Here is an 18,584-nt window from a genome sequence, read left to right as displayed (position 1 = left end):
TTTCTTTTTTTTTTTTAGGTGCTGGGAATAGCTTTTTTCCCCTCCCCCAGCAGGTAGCTTGTTCTAGCCCAGGCTCTCGTGGAATTCACTATGTAGTCTCAGGCTGGCCTCGAACTCAGCCTCCTGAGTGCTGGGATTCGTGCACCACCACACCCAAGTACTACCTTTTTATTAATTTATTATTATTATTATTTACAAGGAGAGAGAAGAGACAGAAAGAATGGGTGCACCAGTTACCTCCTGCCACTGTAAACAAACTTCATATGCATGTGCCACTTTGTGCAACTGGGGAATCGGACTAGGGTTGTTAGTCTTTGAAGGGTGAGCTACTTATAAACTATCTCCCACTTTTTTTTTTTCAAGGTAGAGTTTCACTCTAGCCCAGGGTGACCTGGAATTCACTATGTAGTTTCAAGGTGGCCTCGAACTCAGCGACCCTCCAACCTCTCTGCCTCCCGAGTGCTGGGATTAAAGGCGTGCACCACCACCCCCTGCTCTAATGGTCCTTTTTTAAAAAATCTTTTTGATTTCCCCTTTTTATATTCACAGATTTGAAGTCTTGAGCTACCTATCTAGAGATACACGTTTATTTACTTATCTTTAAGTATCATTCCCTGCCTTAGCTGTGCTTTAGGCGCAACTGTTCGTCTAGTTAGTGGGGGACGCCTTCTCTCACCCCTACGCCAAGTTATGCCAGGACAGGACAGTGTGCCCGGGAGATCCACCTAGGGAGCAGCGAGCCTTTGGTAGACCTGGCCGGGGCCGTCCGGTTTCTGGATGGTCCTTAGGGCCACAGCCATCCGGAGCCCCGTTCGGGGCGGCGATCTCTCGGGGTGGGGGGGGGCGGGAGGTGCTTCCCGCCTGGGTCACCGGTGGCACAAGTCAAACACGTGCACGCTGGTGCCGCAGCCAAAAGTAACTTCTGCAAACGCTGCAGCCTCGGGGAACCGCGCGGTTCGCAGGCTGAGAGGCTCCAGACGCAGACCGAGGCGTGAGAAAGGCGAGTCCGCGGAAATCAGTATTCGCCCACCGTTCGCGAGGTGACGGAGGGCCGGGGAGAAAGGGGCGGAGAAAGGCCCGGGAGAGAGCCTCTGGCCCTTTAAGGAGGAGGGACCGACGCCGGACTCGGTCCCCTTTAAGAGTCTCTTTGTCTGGAAACCTCCTCACTTTCTCTCGCGCGCTTCAACCAAACTTCGGCCGTGGGTTCCCGGCGCCGCTCTAACGCCTCCGCCCTGGCCGCCGGGCGCGTCCGTGGCTGACCCTAAAACTCGGCGCGGGGCGGCGCGAACCCGAGCGGGGAGAAGAGGAGGGCGGGGGTTGCCGGCGGGGACGAGGAGGGAGGGAGGGGGGGTCGCGGCCCTGCGCTGCGCCGTTGGCGCAATGCGGGGGCCCTGGAGGCGGGGCTCCCGGCCGGCGGACCAATCAGCGCGCTGGTGGGCGTGGCCTGCCCGTCCGTCTGCGCCCTGGTGACAGCTCGCGCGTGCTGATGATGGCGGTAAATAGAGGGAGGGCCGGCGAGGGGGGCGGAGGGCCGGCGACGCGGGAGGCGGCCTAGGGGGTAGCTCCGTGAGGAGGTTGGAGAAAGGGTTGGTGGGGGGGGGGGGTTGGTCCAGGAGACCGTGGCGGCCCCGCGGAGCCCACTCTTGAGACACGGAGTCCTCCAGCCACGCTGGTCCTTCCCTTTTAAAGAAGCCACCAAAAAAAAAAAAAAAAATTTTTTTTTTTTCACACGCACCGGGTGAGGGGCGACAAAGGCGGCGCGCGCGCCTTGCGGGCGGCAGGGGGCGGGACCGCGGCGCCGGCGGGCTGGGGTGTGTGTGTGGGGGGGTGCCCGGGGCGGGGACCCGCGGGAGCGACTGCCCGGCTGGGGTGGGCGACGATCGGGGCTGGGGGTGGGGGTGGACCGAGGCCAGGAAGGGCTTTGAGAATGAGACCAGGAGGAAGAGGAGGAAGGAAGGGGTAGGAGCGAGGGCGAGTGATGGAGTGAGCCCCGAAGCCCCCGGCCGAGGAAGGGCAGGCAGAGCCCGGGCTTGGACATCCAGGGCAGCCTGCGGGTGGGTGGAGGGGGTGGCCGGGGATGAGGTCCGGGAAGCCCCCCCCGGGGGCTGCGCAGAGGGGTCGGCGGGGTTAGGGGTGGGAGGCAGGGTTTGCTGGGCAAGGCTGGGGCCAAGGGGGTGATGTGATGGTGAATTGGGGACTGGGGCTGAGGGCTGCAGGGGGAGGACCAGAGCCGGGGTAGGAGTTGGGGAAGAGAGAAAGAGAGAGTGATTAAGAGCCCGACGTGACGAGGGTGTGAACTAGGGTCCCCCCCTCTCCCCCGCGACATGAGCTGAAGGGCTTCGAAGCGGCGGGCGCCCCCGGGGGTGGGAAGGACTGGCGCGTTCCGAGCGAGGTATGGGTCAGGAGGAGATGGACGCTGGGTGGACATTCTGCAAAGTGCAAGGGAGCAAGGCGGATGAGACTGTGCACTTGAAACCTGGTGGAGTGTCGGAAATGAGAGCGGCCGTGGAAGCTGCCAGGCTGCCGAGAGATGGGCGTTCATAGGACAATTCTGGGGGACCCGAGGAGAATAAAAAAAAAAGCTGAGGGGAGACCAAGAGAAAAGAAGGGTTCAGGAAGTGATGGGGATGGGGCAATTGCTCGTGGATGGGGTTAACAAGGTAAAGACAGGGCTCAGAGCAGGCGGGGTGCAAGGAAGAAATGGGGCCCCAGGATTTCAAGGATGGACCGGGGAGTAAGGGAAGAGAAAGGGGTTAAGGGAAGCTGGGGGTGTCCTGATGGGTGTAGAACTGGGGTTGACTGCACAGGGGCGGGAACCGAATGTGTAGTGTTGCTATGAGATGCCCCGAAGGGCTGAAGGTTAGGGTACAATTGCTGTAGTGAAGGATCCAATGTAGGGGCCCTTCGGTGCAGAAGAAGAGAAACCATGGTGAGTGAAACAAGGGGTAAGAGCTGAAAAGTAGGGGCCCAGGTGGGGGTGAAGGAAAGGAGTTCTTTGTTGAGAGAAATGAGTATTGAAATTGTGAGCCCTTTTGTCCCTAAAAGTCGAGAATTTCAGAAACCTCTTCAGGGAATCTTGGATTCAATTTCCCACCTTTCTTTGCCATTTTTTTATTTTAATTCGACTTTCATGTCCACTTTGAAAAGATGAGACCCATTTTGATTCGATTTTTGTTCTTGTGTGTTGGATAAAGTGTCAGCTGTGGGTGCCGACAACCTCTTCCTCTCACAGATGTAGTGATTGTGGGGAAATGGATTTGTTTATTGACAGTGTGCTCTCCTAATGTGATAGTTGTGGGATTGTAGCAGGGATGTCCCTGACAAGTTCTGGTCAGGGTGTTTCCTTCCCAGCTTTTCCATTTCAATGGAGAGTGTGCTGTTGTTGAGATCAAGATGAGAATCTTTTTGTTTCCATAAATCTACCAGGTTTCTGCGTAATTGTTTTCAGTGATTGGGGAATATTGAGAAATGATTTTAGAGAAAGGCAAATGACCGACCAGGGATGTGCACTAGGGGAGAGATTTAAATCAGGACTTTGAAGACATTGAGTTCCTAAGCTGCCTTTAGCTTTGTGTGGGACATTTCATAGTTGCTAGTAGGTAAATCCCCAGTCTTGCAGAATGCAATAAAGAGAGGGTAGCACGGTTGTGGAGGATTATAGAGAAGTGGACCCATCTTTTAGGTTACATTCTGAGTTTGTGAGTAATTTCTATGAAAAAAAAAATTCAAGATTATGTTACAATCTGGAGTCGTAAACAGCTCCACTGACTCATGTTTTATGATTGTGAATAAAGCCATCTTAACATTAATTTTTAGACGCCTTTTAGAACATTTATTTATTTGAGAAAGAGAGAGAGAGAATGGGCACACACTAGGGCCTGTAGCTCCATTTGTTATTTGTTTATGTGGGTACTGGGGAATCCAACCCAGCTGTCAGGCTTTGCAAGCAAGTGCTTTAACCACTGAGTAATTTCCTCAGCTCTCTGGAAGCTTTTGATTTGTAAGACCCTTTTGAAAATTAAGGAAAGATGAGAAATTCGGGTTTTTTTCTTTCATGATATTATGTTTTGAGGTAGAGTCTCACTCTAGCCCAGGCTGATGTGGAACTCTGTAGTTCGAGGCTGTTCTCAAACTTACAATCGTCCTTCTACTACCTTTGCCTTCTGAGTGCTGGGAATAAAGGTGTGCATAACCATGCCCAGCTATGTTCTAAGGACTTAAAAAAAATTAATTTATTTGAGAGAGTTCACACCAGAACTTCTAGACACTGCAAATGAACTCCAAATGCATGAATCACTTTGTGCAACTGGCTCATCAAGCAGAAGACAGATTCCCCTGATAAAGAAAATAATTAAAAGCCGGGTGTAGTGGTGCACACCTTTAATCCCAGCACTGAAAAGGCAGAGATAGGAGGGTCACTGTGAGTTTGAGGTCAGCCTAGACTACAGCGAGATCGTACCTCGTAAAACAAAACAAATTTTTTTTAAAAGTTACTATTTTTAAGCCAGGTATGTGGTGGCATATGCATTTAATCCCAACACTTGGGAGGCAGAGGTAGAAGGATCACTGTGAATTCAAGGCCACCCTGAGACTACATAGTGAATTCCAGTCAGCCTGGGCTAGAGCAAGACTCTACCTTGAAAAAAAACCAAACAAACAACAATTACTATTTATGCTGCTAATTTTGACAACAGTCTGGAATTGTTAGCTTTCAAGATGAAGAGTAACTTGGCATGAGACACCTGTTTTTCTATAAGGTGTGTGAGCACATTGCTTCACAGGGGTGCTTGGGGCAATGTTAGTGGACTGTACTCCATAAAAGAGGATTGCTGTTTTATGATATGTCTTAAATGTGAAATCTTTATTCTATATTATGGTAGATTTTCCTTTCTTCCTGCTTCCCTTCCCCCTTCCGTATCTTCTCTTAATTTCTCTGTCCTTTCTTTTTCCTTTCCTTCTTCCCTCTTCCTTTCCTTCCTTCTCTCTCTCTCTTCTTTTCTTTCTCAGTACTATGGGTTAAACCCAGGGCATCACACAAGCTAGATCAGTATTCACTACAGAGCTTACTCCCAACCCCTCAGTTGATATTTCTAAAAATGAACATGGGGGCTGGAGAGATGGCTTAGCAGTGAAGGTGCTTGTCTGCACAGCGTAAGGACCCCAGCTTGATTCTCCAGTACCCACATTAAAGCCAGATATACAAGGTGGTGCACACGCCTGGACTTCATTGGCAATGGCTGGAGGTCCTGGGGCATTTATTTTCTCTCTTTCATAAATAAATAAAATAATAAAAAAGAAAAAGGATAATCTTTTAACAGTATTTTCTATCAACAAGGACTCCAATGTTAAATTTAAACTCTTTTTTTTGTGTTTGTCAAGTAGAATTAATTAATTTATTTATTAATTTGAGACAGGGTCTTACATTGTAGCTCAGCTGGTCTAGAGCTCACTATATAGTCCAAACTGGCCTTGAATTTTCAGTAATGCTCATGCTGGGATTATAGGATTGAAACACCTTGCCTGGATGCCAAGTATAATTTTGTTTTGCTTTGGTTATAATCCTTTTAAAAAAAAATTATTTGTGTGTGTGAGAGAGAAAAAGAGGCAGTTAGAGAGAGAGAATGGGCAAGCCAGACCTCTAATCACTGCAAACAAATTCTACATGCATATACCACTTTGTATGTCTGGGGAATTGAACCTAGGTCCTTAGGCTTCGCAGGCAATCATCTTAACTGCTAAGCCATCTCTCTAGCCCCATAAGCCTTTTTTAAAAAAGATTTATTTTTTTTAAATTTTTTATTTATTTATTTGAGAGCGACAGACACAGAGAGAAAGACAGATAAAGGGAGAGAGAGAGAGAATGGGCACGCCAGGGCTCCTAGCCTCTGCAAATGAACTCAAGACGCGTGTGCCCCCTTGTGCATCTGGCTAACATGGGACCTGGGGAACCGAGCCTTGAACCGGGGTCCTTAGACTTCACAGGCAAGCGCTTAACCGCTAAGCCATCTCTCCAGCCCAGATTTATTTATTTATTAGAGACAGAAAGAAAGGGAGAGAGAGACATAGACAGAGAGGGAAAAAATGGGCATGTCAGAGCCTCCAGCCACTGCAAACAAACAGTTGATGCATGCGCCACCTTGTGCATCTGGCTTACATGGGACCTGAAGAATTGAACATGGGTCCTTAGGCTTTGCAGGCGTGTGCCTTAACTGCTCAGCCATCTCTCCAGCCCCCCCCCCCCTTTTTTTTCCTTTTTTCCAGGTAGGGTCTCACTTCACTCTATTCCAGCTGACCTGGAATAGGCAGAGGTAGGAGTATCGCTGTGAGTTTGAGGCCACCATGAGAATACAGTGAATTCTACATTAGCCTGGGCTAGAGGGAGACCCTACCTTGAAAAACCAAAAAATTAATAATAATAATAATAATAACTATACTTTCTGATTTAAGTTAGTAGGTTGTACATAATTAATTTTTTTTTCTGGTTAATTGTAGAGTCTTTGGATGGGAAGAGACTTTGAAAGGACCTCTGGTTTATCCTGCATCTTCAGTCAATATCCCACTTAAATCATCCCAGGTAGATCAAAATTCATCTTATTTTCTTATAACCCTTTTGTGGCAGTGGGGAAGTCATCTCTTGTAGCCTTTAAGTATATTTAATTATTTTCTTTCTTCTTTCTATATTTCTTTCTTTTTTTTTGTTTGTTTGTTTCCCGACGTAGAGTTTCACTCCTTCTGCCTTCCAAGTTCTGGGATTAAAGGCGTGTGCCACCATGGCCAGCTTTTGACTATTTTCTTTTTTTTTAATGTTTTTGTTCATTTTTATTTATTTATTTGAGAGTGACAAAGAGAGAGAGAGAGGAAGAGGCAGAGAGGCAGAGAGAGAATGGGCACTCCAGGGCCTCCAGCCACTGCAAATGAACTCCAGACGTGTGTGCCCCTTTGTGCATCTGGCTAAAGTGGGTCCTGGGGAATCGAGACTCGAACCAGGGTCCTTAGGCTTCACAGGCAAGCACCTAACCACTAAGCTATCTCTCCAGCCCAATTATTTTCTTTATCAGGGGAGTCTGTTTTCTGTTTGACCACACAATGTCATATTTGTATTCGCTTGTTCTTCTTTTTTTTTAGATTTTATTTGTTTGTTTGTTTGTTTGTTTGCATACAGAGAAAGAGAGAGAGACAGAGAGAGCAGAGAGAATGTGTGTGCCAGGTCCTCCATCCACTGCAAATGAACTTCAGATGCATGGGCCACTTTGTGTATGTAGCTTTATGTGGGTAAAGAGGCAGAGAGGGCAGGGGTTGGGGGGATGAATAAGCCCGCCAGAGCCTCCAGCCCACTGCAGATGTGTGTCGCTATGTGCATCTGGCTTACTTGGGTTCTGGGAAATTGAACCTGAGTCCTTTGGCTTTGTAGGCAAGCTCCTTAACAGGTAAGCCATCCCTCCAGCCCTTAGTTCATGTCTTAGTGGGTCTTTGCCAGTTTTTTTGTTTGTTTGTTTGTTTTGTTTTTTCAAGGTAGGGTTTCATTCTGGCCCAGGCTGACCTGGAATTAACTATGTAGTCTCAGGGTGGCCTCAAACTCATGGTGATCCTCCTATCTCTGTCTCCTGAGTGCTGGGATTAAAGGCATGTGCCACCACACTTGGCTTTGACAGTTCTTTTGTGTGTGTGTGTGTGTGTGTGTGTGTGTGTGGTGGTTGTTTCCAAAAGAGAGAATGAGGCAGATAGAGAATGGGCACCGCAAGGGCCTTCAGCCACTGTAAACAAACTCGAGCTCCAGATGCATGTGCCCCCTTGTGCATCTGGCTTGCATGGGTCCTGGGGAAATATACGAGGGTCCTTTGGCTTCACAGGCAAGTGTTTTAATCGCTAAGCCAGCTCTCCAGCCTCTGCCTAAATGGTCACCGTCCTTAGGTTCTGAACATTTCTTTCCTCCCTGTGTTTCTTCCTTTCTATTTTGCAACAGGATCTCACTTAGCTCAGACTGGCTTTGAACTTGGGAAGGTAGCAGGCAGGCTGACCTTGAATTTCTGATCCTTCTGGCCTGTAGCTCCTGCTGCTGGGTTTATAGACATGGGGCGTCACCCTGGTCCTTGTCAGCTCCTTCATGAGTAGTGACCCTAGGGCAAGCACATGAGGTTTATGTGTAAAGCACAGAGTACATCAGGGTTCCTATGTGCTTTTATGTTTTAATTATATGTGTGTCTGTTTGTGTGTGTGTGAGTGTGTGTTTGTATGTATGCACATGTATGTGTGTAGAGGTCAGGACAACCTGACTGACACCCAGTCAGTAAAGCCCTTGCTGTGCACCAGTGAAGACCCCAGCTCTGTTTCCCCCACCCCTGTAAATCACGAGGTGTGGCAGTGTGCGCCTGACTAGCCCAATTGTGGTGCTCCGGTTCAGTGAAAGAGTCTGTGTCGGTAAACAAGGTGGTTAGCGGTAGAGGAAGACACTCATCATCAACCTCCAGCTGGAGCACACACATAGGCAAACGTTCACAAACACACATGTACACCACACACACTTGCAAAAGATGTAAAAAAAAAAAAAACCATGAAAGTTGAGACACCCTACCTCGAAAAATGAAAGCAAACAAACATGAAAGTCAGCTGGATGTGGTGGCCACCCTGAGACTACATAGTGAATTCCAGGTCAGCCTGAGCTAGAGCAAGACCCTATCTCGAAAAATCGAAAAAAAGGAAACAAAGTTTGCTTTTAGCCAAAGCATTTCAAGCACAAGCATGCAAGATTGGATGTAGAAGCGAAGCCCGGAAGTGCATGCTTGGTGCCTCAGCGCTTGGAAGGCTGATGCAGAAGTTCTGCTGGGAGTCAGGTCACCCTGAGCTACCTCAGTTCAAGGGCCGCTCAGGCTACATGGTGAGAACCTGTCTCAAAACTAAACAACGTGTTCTTTTTCTTTGCTTTTGGTTTTCTGAAGTAGGGTCTCACTCTAGCTCAGGCTGACCTGGAATTCACTGTGTAGTCTCAGGCTGGCCTCGAACTCATGGCGATCCTCCTACGTCTGCCTCCCCAAGTGTTGGGATTAAAGGCATGTGCTACCATGTCCGGCTTTTTATTTATTTTTTGTCTTTTGAGGCAGGATCTCACTTAGGCTGGCCTTGATGTTATAATGATTTCTCCTTACTTTAGCAGCCTAGCTGCTGGGATTAAAGGCATGAGCTTCCACACCTGGCTAAGAGGTTTTTTTTGGACTTTAGAGGGTTTGGTCCTACCATCTGTTTTCTTCAGTACATTCTGGAAAACGTTCTTTTTTGGGGGGGAATGTTTGGGGGAGATTTCAAGGTAGGGTTTCACCCTAGCCCAGGCTGACCTGGGCTATTCACTAGGTAGTCTCAGGGTGACCTCGAACTCACAATGATCCTCCTACCTCTGCCTCCCAAGTGCTGGGATTAAAGGCGTGTGCCACCATGCCTGGCTATTTTATTTTTAAAATTGGGCTGGGGAGTTGGCTCAGCAGTTAAGATACTTTCCTACAAAGCCTAACGACCTGGGTTCAGTTCCCTAGTACCCATGTAAAAGCCAGATGTCCAAAGCGGCACATGTATCTGGAGTTTGTTTGTAGTGGCTACAGGCCCTGGTGTAACCATTCATTCTCATTCTCTCGCTCCTTGCAAATAAATAAATAAATAATATTTAAAATTTTTATTTATTTGGAGAAAGTGAATATAGGTGAGCCAGGGCCTCTTGCCCCTGCAAATAAACTCAAAATACATTTGCCATTTTGTACTTCCGTCTTTACTTTTTTTTTTTTTAACATTTTAAGAATTATTTATTTATTTGAGAGAGAAAGAGGCAGATAGAGAATGAGCACACTACTAGCCACTGCAAATGGATTCCAGATGCGTATACCACCTTGTGCATCTGGCTTACGTGGGTCCTGGGGAATTGAACCTTGATCTTTTGTCTTTGCATCAAAGGCCTCAGCCACCAAGACATCTCTGCAGCCCCTACTTCTGTCTTTATATGTGTCTTGGGGATCAAACCTAGACTGAGAGGCTTTGCAGTCAAGCGCCTTTAACTGCTGAGCCATCTCCCCAGCCCAAAATTCGTATCTTGACAGTCTTCATGTGGCTCTAAGGAGCTGGAAGAGATCAAAGGGGAAGCATTCTGCTTGCTGAATGAGTGTTGCTTGAGATTCATTCAGCTGGATTTGCCTTACAGGGAGGCAATCAATAGAAATATTAACATTCCATGCCCCTGCCCTTCTAATCCTGATTTTGAGTTTTTCCCACGGTGATGATTTAAGGAAATGAACTGAGCTCCTCTCACCTTTGGTCATTCTGATCTTCATTACGCCGATCAAGGTATGACCTGCAGAAAGCCTGTGTAACTGAAGTCGCCGCATTTTTTTTGTTGTACTCTGACAAATGTGAAATACAGAACTTGTGGACTGCTGGGCCTTCCTTCCTCTTTAAGCTATTATCAAAGCTATGAAACTTAGCTTCTTATTAAAGCCGATTGTAATAATTAAGAACATTTCCTTTTCATAAGGATGAGAAAATTACAAATTACTTGGAAAGCATTGTTTCTAGTGGTGTGTTATTGTTTCTGAGACTTGGGCAGTTTTTAAGGACTATAATACTGTCCCTCTTCCATTCACATGTTAATAAAGTCTGGGAAGTAAGGCGCCCCTGGGACATTCAGGCTTGTTTTATTATATGTCAAGTTGTAAACAGCATTCTGTGACAGGTATTTTCTCTCTTTGTCTTCCTTTGAGCTAATTAGTAATTTAGTATCTTTCCCAGCCTCGCTGTGTGAAAGAAAATGCCTGTTACTCTGTGAAGCCTTCCATGTTGCTGGGGCTGGCAAACGATTGAGGGCAGATGTTGGTTAGGACATCGGAAGGATCAGAGATAAAATGTAATTTTCACATGTTTTGAAAAGGCCTTTGTAATTATCTTTCCCCTTTCTCCTGTGCCCTCATCAGATAGAGGAATGTTAGAGCCTTCTGGACCCCAGAGCCCCCACACTTGGTTCAGCTGGATATTTTCTGTGCGGTGGGCTTTGGGGAGGATTTAGCAGGGAAGTCTGACAAGAATATAGAGCCCAGGAAGCTCCTCTTCAGTGCTCTGATGATGAGGAGAGCAGCCGCTAGCTTTGTCTCCCAAGGCTCCGGCCAGTGCTTCTTGCCGGGCAAAGGCTGGGAGGGCCGCCCCAGGGCCCCTGGGTTGGGATGGTGGTTGCATCTGCATCTGCAAAGGAAAGGAGGCCCTGCCTTTGGGTCATGAACGACCAAATGATAATTGATTGCTTAGTTTGAGCATTCCGTCCTGCTGGGGTCCTGTTCTTTCCTGCCTCCTGCCCTCTCTCTGTTTCTGACACAGGAAGATGTGCAGGATGCCATGGGCTCCCTTGGGTGCACCATGTAGGTGCCTTAAAACAGCAAGAACATTTGACTTTGAAACAGCTTTAAGGACTGGCTTCTATTATGAATATTTTTTTAAATTTGAAAATCCAAGAAAGGGTAAGTAAAGGTCTATTGATTTATCAGTTTTGACCTAAAACCTTTCCAGAATACCAGATAAACCGTAGCACTTATTTTTGTAGTTATGGATAGTAATTCTATCAGAATAATAAGGTTAAGGTCCCTGTTAAAGCTAATTAGATTATCCTTGATAAAGATTGTTACCTGGAGGTGGCCACAAGGAAAACTGGGTAAGGAAATGTAGGAAAGCTCAGTTCAGCCATCATTGCTAATAGCGGCGGCATCTGGCTTTTGACGGGACTCTGCGCTCGTGAGCAGAGGTCATCTCGCTTATGGGCCACTCTTCTAGTACGTGGGTCTCGATGAGCACTTGCCCTTCATTCCCAGGTAAGGTCTTGTTCTAGCCAAGACTGACTCCCGGAACTCTCACTCTGTACTTACAGGCTGGCCTCAAACTCACAGTGATCATCCCGCCTACCCCTGCCTCCCAAACGATGAGGTTAAAGGCATGTGCCGCTACCCTCAGCCTTAGTGTTTTGTTCTTTTTAAGCCAGAGCACCAGCCAGGCATGGTGGCACATACCTATAATCCCAGCACTTGTGGGTGGGGGGGAGTTCAAGGTCATCCTCAGCTATATCATGAGGTTGAAACCACCTTGAAATATATGAAACCCTGTTTCAAAAAAAAACAATCAGGGCTGGAGAGATGGCTTGGCAGCTAAGCACTTGCCTGTGAAGCCTAAGGACCCCAGTTTGAGGTTCCCAAGGACCCACATAAGTCAGATGCACAGGGGGCACACACATCTGGAGTTAATTTGCAGTGGCTGGAGGCCCTGGCACGCCCATTCTCTCTGTCTGTCTGCCTCTTTCTCTTTCTGTGTCTGTTGCTCTGAAATAAATAAAAGTAAAACAGCTCAGTGTGGTTGTGTACGCCTTTGATCCCAGCACTTGGTAGGAAGAACACCATGAGGTCGAGGCCACCTAGTGAATTCCAGGTCAGACACTTAACCAGCATGCACAAGACTCTGAGCTTAAACCATAGTACAATCTGGTGCACCTATTTAAGAATGATGAGTTTCTTACTTTGTTGTAGTATATATATATTTCTTTTATAAAAATACTTTTACTGGGGCTGGCGAGATGGCTTAGTGGTTAAGCGCTTGCCTGTGAAGCCTAAGAACCCCAGTTCGAGGCTGGATTCCCCAGGACCCACGTAAGCCAGATGCACAAGAGGGCACATGTGTTTGGAGTTCATTTGCAGTGGCTGGAGGCCCTGGTGCTCCCAGTCTCTCTCTGCTTCTTTCTCTCTCTGTCTGTCACTCTCAAATATGTAAATAAAAATAAAAAATAAATATTTTTACTGAGTGTGGTGACATACACCTTTAATCTTAGCTCTAGGGAGGCAAAGGTAGGAGGATTACTGTGAGTTTAGGGACATCTTGGGACTACAGAGTTCCACGTCAGCCTGGGCTAGAGTGAGACCCTAACTTGAAAGCAACAACAACAAAAGTTTAAACTTATTTTGAGAGAAAGAGAGTGAGTATGGGTGCATTAGAGCCTTTTGCTGCTGCAAATAAAATTCAGAAATATGTATCACTGTGTGCCTGGCTTTGAATGGGTACTGGGGAATTGAACCTGGTCCAACAGGCTTTACAAGCAAGTGCCTTTAACTGCTGAGCCATTTTCTCAGCCCATATATTTTCTAGTATAAGTTACTTTCCCTGTATACTTCTGGTTAAAGAATATTTTGAGTAGGTCTGGAGAAATGGCTCAATTGGTAAAGTGCTTGCCTTGCAAACATAAGGATCTGTGGTGGTACAAATGTGTAATCTCAGTACCTGGGAGGCTGAGATAAATTGGATTCCTGGGGTTCATGGGCAGTATAGACTATTCAGCACACTCCAGGTCAAAAAGGGTGAGCGGTGCCTGAGGAGTGAAACTTGAAGTTGTCCTCTGGTTTCCACACACATACATGCACAAAAGCATATAAATATTTTTTAATTGCAAAAGCATATCTTTTTTAAAGCACTGTTTTAAGGCTGGAAAGATGGCTTAGTGGTTAAGGCACTTGCCTGCAAAGGCTAAGCACCCAAGTTCAATTCCCCAGTACCCACATAAGCCAGATGCACAAGGGGGCACATGCATCTGGAGGGTGTTTTTTGTTTTTGTTTTTTCAGTGGCTGGAGGCACTGGTATATCCATTTTCTCTCTCTCTCTCCTCTTTCCCACCCCTTTAAAATAAATAAATAATTTTTGTTTGTTTTCCAAGGTAGGGTCTCACTTTAGCTTTGGCTTACCTGGAACTCACTATGTAGTCTCAGGGTAGCCTCAAACTCTTGGTGATCCTCCTACCACTGCCTCCTAATTGCTGGGATTAAAGGTGTGTGCCACTACACCCAGTTTAAATAAAATATATATATATGTTGTTTGTTTGTTTTTTGAAGTAGGGTCTCGCTGTAGCCCAGGCTGACCTGGAATTCATTATGTAGTGTCAGGGTGGCCTCAAACTCATCGTGATCCTCCTACTTCTGCCTCCCAAGTGCTGGGATTAAAGGTATGTGCCACCATGCCTGGCTCAAAATATATATTTTTAAATTGTTTTAAAAGTCTTTAAAAATAATAAAAGTTTCTATTCCTGCATAGTACTTGCCATGTAAAAGATATCTGGGGGGAGGGGGGCTGGAGAGATGGTTTAGCCATTACAGTGCTTGCCTGCAAAGCCTAAGGACCCAGGTTTGATTTCTCAGGACCTACATAAAACCAGATGCACAAGGTGGTGCATGCATCTGGAGTTTGTTTGCAGTGTCTGGAGACCCTGGCACACCCATTCTCTTTCTCTCTCTGAAAATAAATGAATCAATAAAAATTTAAAGATATTTGGTAAGCTCTTGTTGATTAAATGTTTGCTTGAGTTCAAAATTTTTCCTGAATTTGTATTTTGCATTCCAATGATTTGTGTGGGCAGTCTAACTTTGGCCCATGAAAGTTCTGCTTTCACCCCCAAGCCCATTTTCATCCCCCACCCCAAAGGCATCCATCTCCTCAACTGTGTCTCCTGTACGTCTTTGATTTGATGTGCATCTTCGTAGAATTCTCTGGTGAAATTGCTGTAGGTCATACTGTGGTTTTTTACTTTGTTCACTCAGGACTGTTGAGATCTATTTCTGCCAGGTGTAGCTGGAGCTAATTGGCCCTAACAGCAGCGTCGTATTCCGCGGTGTGCACTGATTCCCATAGCGATGGATACCTTGGTTACTGTAAACAGTGCCGGCAGCCACAGCCTTGTGCCACGGCGTATGGGCAGAGTGGAGGGTTCCTGAGGTCAGGTTCGGCAGTGCTGCTGTGACTCAAGTACCGGCGGCAGCGGGTGCTGGTATCGCTTCACACTGCACAGTATCGCGTTCCTGTGACCTCCCCAACACTGGGTAGTGTCCACACTTCTAAAGTTCTTGTAGTTTTTAAAAATGTTTATTTACTTATTTGAGTGTGAAAGAGAGTGAGAGAGAGAGAGGGAAGAAAATGGGCACACAAGGGACTCTAGCCACTGCAAATGAATGCCAGACCCATGTGCCGCCTTGTGTATCTGGCTTTATGTAGGTGCTAAGGAATCGAACCCAGATCCTTAGGCTTTGCAAGCTAGCTCCTTAAATGATCAGCCATCTCTCCAGGGCCTCCCACCTTTGTTGAGGCAGGGACTTACTCTAGCCCAGGCCGACCTGCAACTCTGTAGCCCCAGACTGGTCTCAAACTCAAGGTGATCCTCCTACCTCAGCCTCCCAGGTGCAGGGACTAAAGGGGTGTGCCACCATGCCTGGCATCCATTTCTAATTTTTGCCATTTAGTAATGTGTCATTTTAACTTTTTAATTTATATATCTAATTATTAAGTGAGATTGAATATTTATTTACATTTCATTTCATTGCATCCTCATGTCCTTTGTTTCCTATATTCTCTTGGACAAGACTAGAAACCAGGGCTGGAGAGGTGGCTTAGCGGTTAAGGTGTTTGCCTGCAAAGCCAAAGGACCCAGGTTCAACTCCCCAGGACCCACATTAGCCAGATGCACAAGGGGGTGCATGCATCTGGAGTTCGTTTACAGGGGCTGGAAGCCCTGGCGTGCTCTCTCTGTCTCTGCCTCTTTCTTTCTCACTCTCTCAAATAAATGAATAAATAAAAAAATAGAAACTATATAAATATATATGTATGTCGATAATTACAATAGTTAATTAACATGCATTATTGTGTGTGTATTTCTGTAATCCCTGGTTGACTTTCAGCCATCAAAATATCGTTCTGTTTATGGTGTTCTTTATTGGATAGAAATGAAGTGCAATAGAATTGAATTTCATGTGGCCAATTCATCACTTCTTTTTTTTTTTTTTTTTTTGGTATTTTGAGGTAGGGTCTCACTCTAGCCCAGGCTCCAAGCTGACTTAGAAATAATTTTGTATTCTCAGTGTGGCCTTGAACTCTCAGAGATCCTCCTACCTCTGCTTCCCTAGTGCTGGGTTTAAAGGCAGGCGCCACCACACCCTTCATCCTCCCCTCTTCCTCTTCTTCCTCCCTTCCTTTTTTCCTTCCTTCTTTCTTTCCTCCTCCCTCTTCCTCCTCCTTCATTATTTTTTTAAATTATTTTTTTTTAATTTTTTTTTAATTTTTTTTTAATGTATTTATTTGAGAGCAACAGACACAGAAAGAAAGACAGATAGAGTGAGAGAGAGAGAATGGGCGCGCCAGGGCTTCCAGCCTCTGCAAACGAACTCCAGACGCATGCGCCCCCTTGTGCATCTGGCTAACGTGGGACCTGGGGAACCGAGCCTCGAACCGGGGTCCTTAGGCTTCACAGGCAAGCGCTTAACCGCTAAGCCATCTCTCCAGCCCTTAAATTATTTTTATTTATTTATTTGGGAGAGAGAGAGAGAATGGGCGCACCAGGGCCTCCAGCCACTGCAAACGAAATCCAGATGCATGTGCCCCCTTGTGCATCTGGCTTGTGTGGGTCCTGGTGAATTAAACCCGGGTCCTTTGTCTTTGGAGGCAAGCATCTTAACTGCTAAGCCATCTCTCCAGCCCCTCCTTCTTCGTTATTATTATCATTATGATGATGATGATCTGCTTCTGTGTTTTGAGACAGGCTCTCATTCTGTAGCCCAGACTAACCTGCACTCACAGTGTAGGCCAGGTTGGCCTTGAACTCATGGCATTCTTCCTGCCTCAGCTTCCTGAATGCTGGGAGGCATGTGCCACCATGCCCAGAAATTTTTTCTTTTCTTCTTCATCTTTTTTCTAATATTTATTTTCTTGAGAGAGAGAGAGAGAGAGAGACAGACATACAGAATGAGAATGGGCACATCAGGGTCTCCTGCTGTTATAAACAAACGACGGACACATATGCTACTTTGTGCATCTGGCTGTTCATGGATACTGGGGAATCAAATCCAGGCTATGAGGCTTTGCAAGCAAGTGCCTATAACTGCTGAGCTGCCTCTCCAACCCAATTAATTTCTTTTAGCTTTATGGATTTACTTTTCCTATTAAATTGTTAAGTATACGGAGCAATTCTTTTTGTTTTGTTTTGTTTTTCTGTGCTGGGGGATCAAGCCTAGGGCCTGTACTTGCTAGGGAAGTTCTCCACAGCTGAGTTACATCCCCAGCCCCTGTTGTAGTTGACTAATATTGTGCTTAACTTAGGTTAATCTATAAGACCTGGCATCTTTTTATGAAATCACTACACCTATGAGCATGAAAGAATAAACTGTGTCTTTCTTTCTTTCTTTTTTTTATTTTTTAAGTTTATTTCCAGAGAGGGAGAGAGAGAAAGTGGGTGTGTTAGGGCCTCTTGCCACTCCAAGAAGTTCCAGATGCATGCACCACACTGTGCATCTGGCTTTACGTGGGTACTGTGGAATAGAACCTGGGCACCAGGCCTTGCAAGCAGTGTGCCTTTATCTGCTGAGCCACCTCTCTAGCCCGTTTTTTTTTTTTTTTTTTTTTTTTTTTTGGTTTTTCAAGGCAGGGTCTCACTCTAGCCCAGACTGACCTGGAATTCACTCTGTAGTCTCAGGGTGGCCTTGAACTCATGGCAATCCTCCTACCTCTGCCTCTCATGTTCTGGGATTAAAGGCATGCACCATCATGCCCAGCTTGTTTTTCTTCTTTTTAAAACAGTATTTTTTTTTAAAGCTATAAGACACTTTGTGGCCAGACATGGAAGTATATGCCTATAACCCAGCACTCAGGAGGCCAAAGTAGGAGGATCCCTGTGAGTTCAAGGTTAGCCTGAGACTACAGAGTGAATTTTAGGTCAGCCTGACCTTGATTGAGGCCCTACCTCAAAAAAAAGACATTTTGTAACATAATCATGTATCTTATCACACTTTAGAAAGGGAAACTTGGGCCATAGAGATGGTTCAGCCTTTAAGACACTTGTCTGGGTAGCCTAAGGACCAATGTTTGACTCTCCAGATCCCACATAAGCCAGATGCACAAAGGTGAGGGAAGTGCAAGGTTGCACATGCCCATTAGGTGGCGCAAGCATCTGGAGTTTGATTTCAGTGGCTGAGGCCCTGGTGTGCCAATTCCTCTCTCTTGCTCTAAAAAAAATCAAATTTAATTAAATTTTAAAAATTAAAAGGGAAACTGGGGTTGGGAAGATGGCTCAGTGGTTAAAGGCACTTGCTTGCAAAGCCTGCTGGCTTGAGTTCATTTCCCTAGTACCTATGTAAAGTCAGATGCACAAACTAGCACATGGATCTGGAGTTTATTTACAGTGGCTGGAGGCCTTGGCTCATGTTCTCTCTCTCTCTCTCTCTCTCTCTGTTTTCAAACAAATAAACAAAAATACTCTTTTAAGGGATGGAGAGATTGCTCAGTGGTTAAGGCCTGCATATCTTAAGGACCGATTGATTCCCCAGTACCCATTTAAAGCCAGATGCACAAGGCGGCATTCACATCTGCAATTTGTTTGTAATGTCTAAAAGCCCTAGCATACCCATGCTCACTCGCTCTTTCTTCCTCTATCTGCGTTTTTCTCTCACTATCTTTCAAATAAATAAGTAAAATACTTAAGAAAAACTTTTAAGGGGAAAATTGTCATGTTGGCATATGCTTGTCCCAGGTACTCAGGAGGCTGACGCAAGAG

The 18,584-nt window shown here is 46.1% G+C and overlaps 1 protein-coding gene across 6 annotated transcripts in view; it reads left to right on the top strand.

Moving 5' to 3' along the window:
• Nucleotides 1-1,434: 1,434 nt before the first annotated feature.
• Usp49 (ubiquitin specific peptidase 49) overlaps nt 1,435-18,584 on the top strand; it is a 66,658-nt gene continuing 49,508 nt past the window's right edge. For 4 of the 6 annotated variants that reach the window (XM_045156074.1, XM_045156077.1, XM_045156073.1 and 1 more), the window contains exons 1-2: nt 2,214-2,929; nt 6,493-6,574. The gene's annotated coding sequence lies outside the window, so the exon portion shown is untranslated. Of the gene's footprint in view, nt 1,496-1,650; nt 1,739-2,213; nt 2,930-6,492; nt 6,575-18,584 lie in introns of those variants that run through there. The other 2 variants (XM_045156075.1, XM_045156076.1) reach the window with 2 other exon arrangements.

This window comes from Jaculus jaculus, chromosome 8 (genome assembly GCF_020740685.1).
Source record: "Jaculus jaculus isolate mJacJac1 chromosome 8, mJacJac1.mat.Y.cur, whole genome shotgun sequence".
In the NCBI taxonomy this organism is placed as follows: domain Eukaryota; kingdom Metazoa; phylum Chordata; class Mammalia; order Rodentia; family Dipodidae; genus Jaculus; species Jaculus jaculus.
This window is presented reverse-complemented; position numbering and strand designations above follow the sequence as displayed.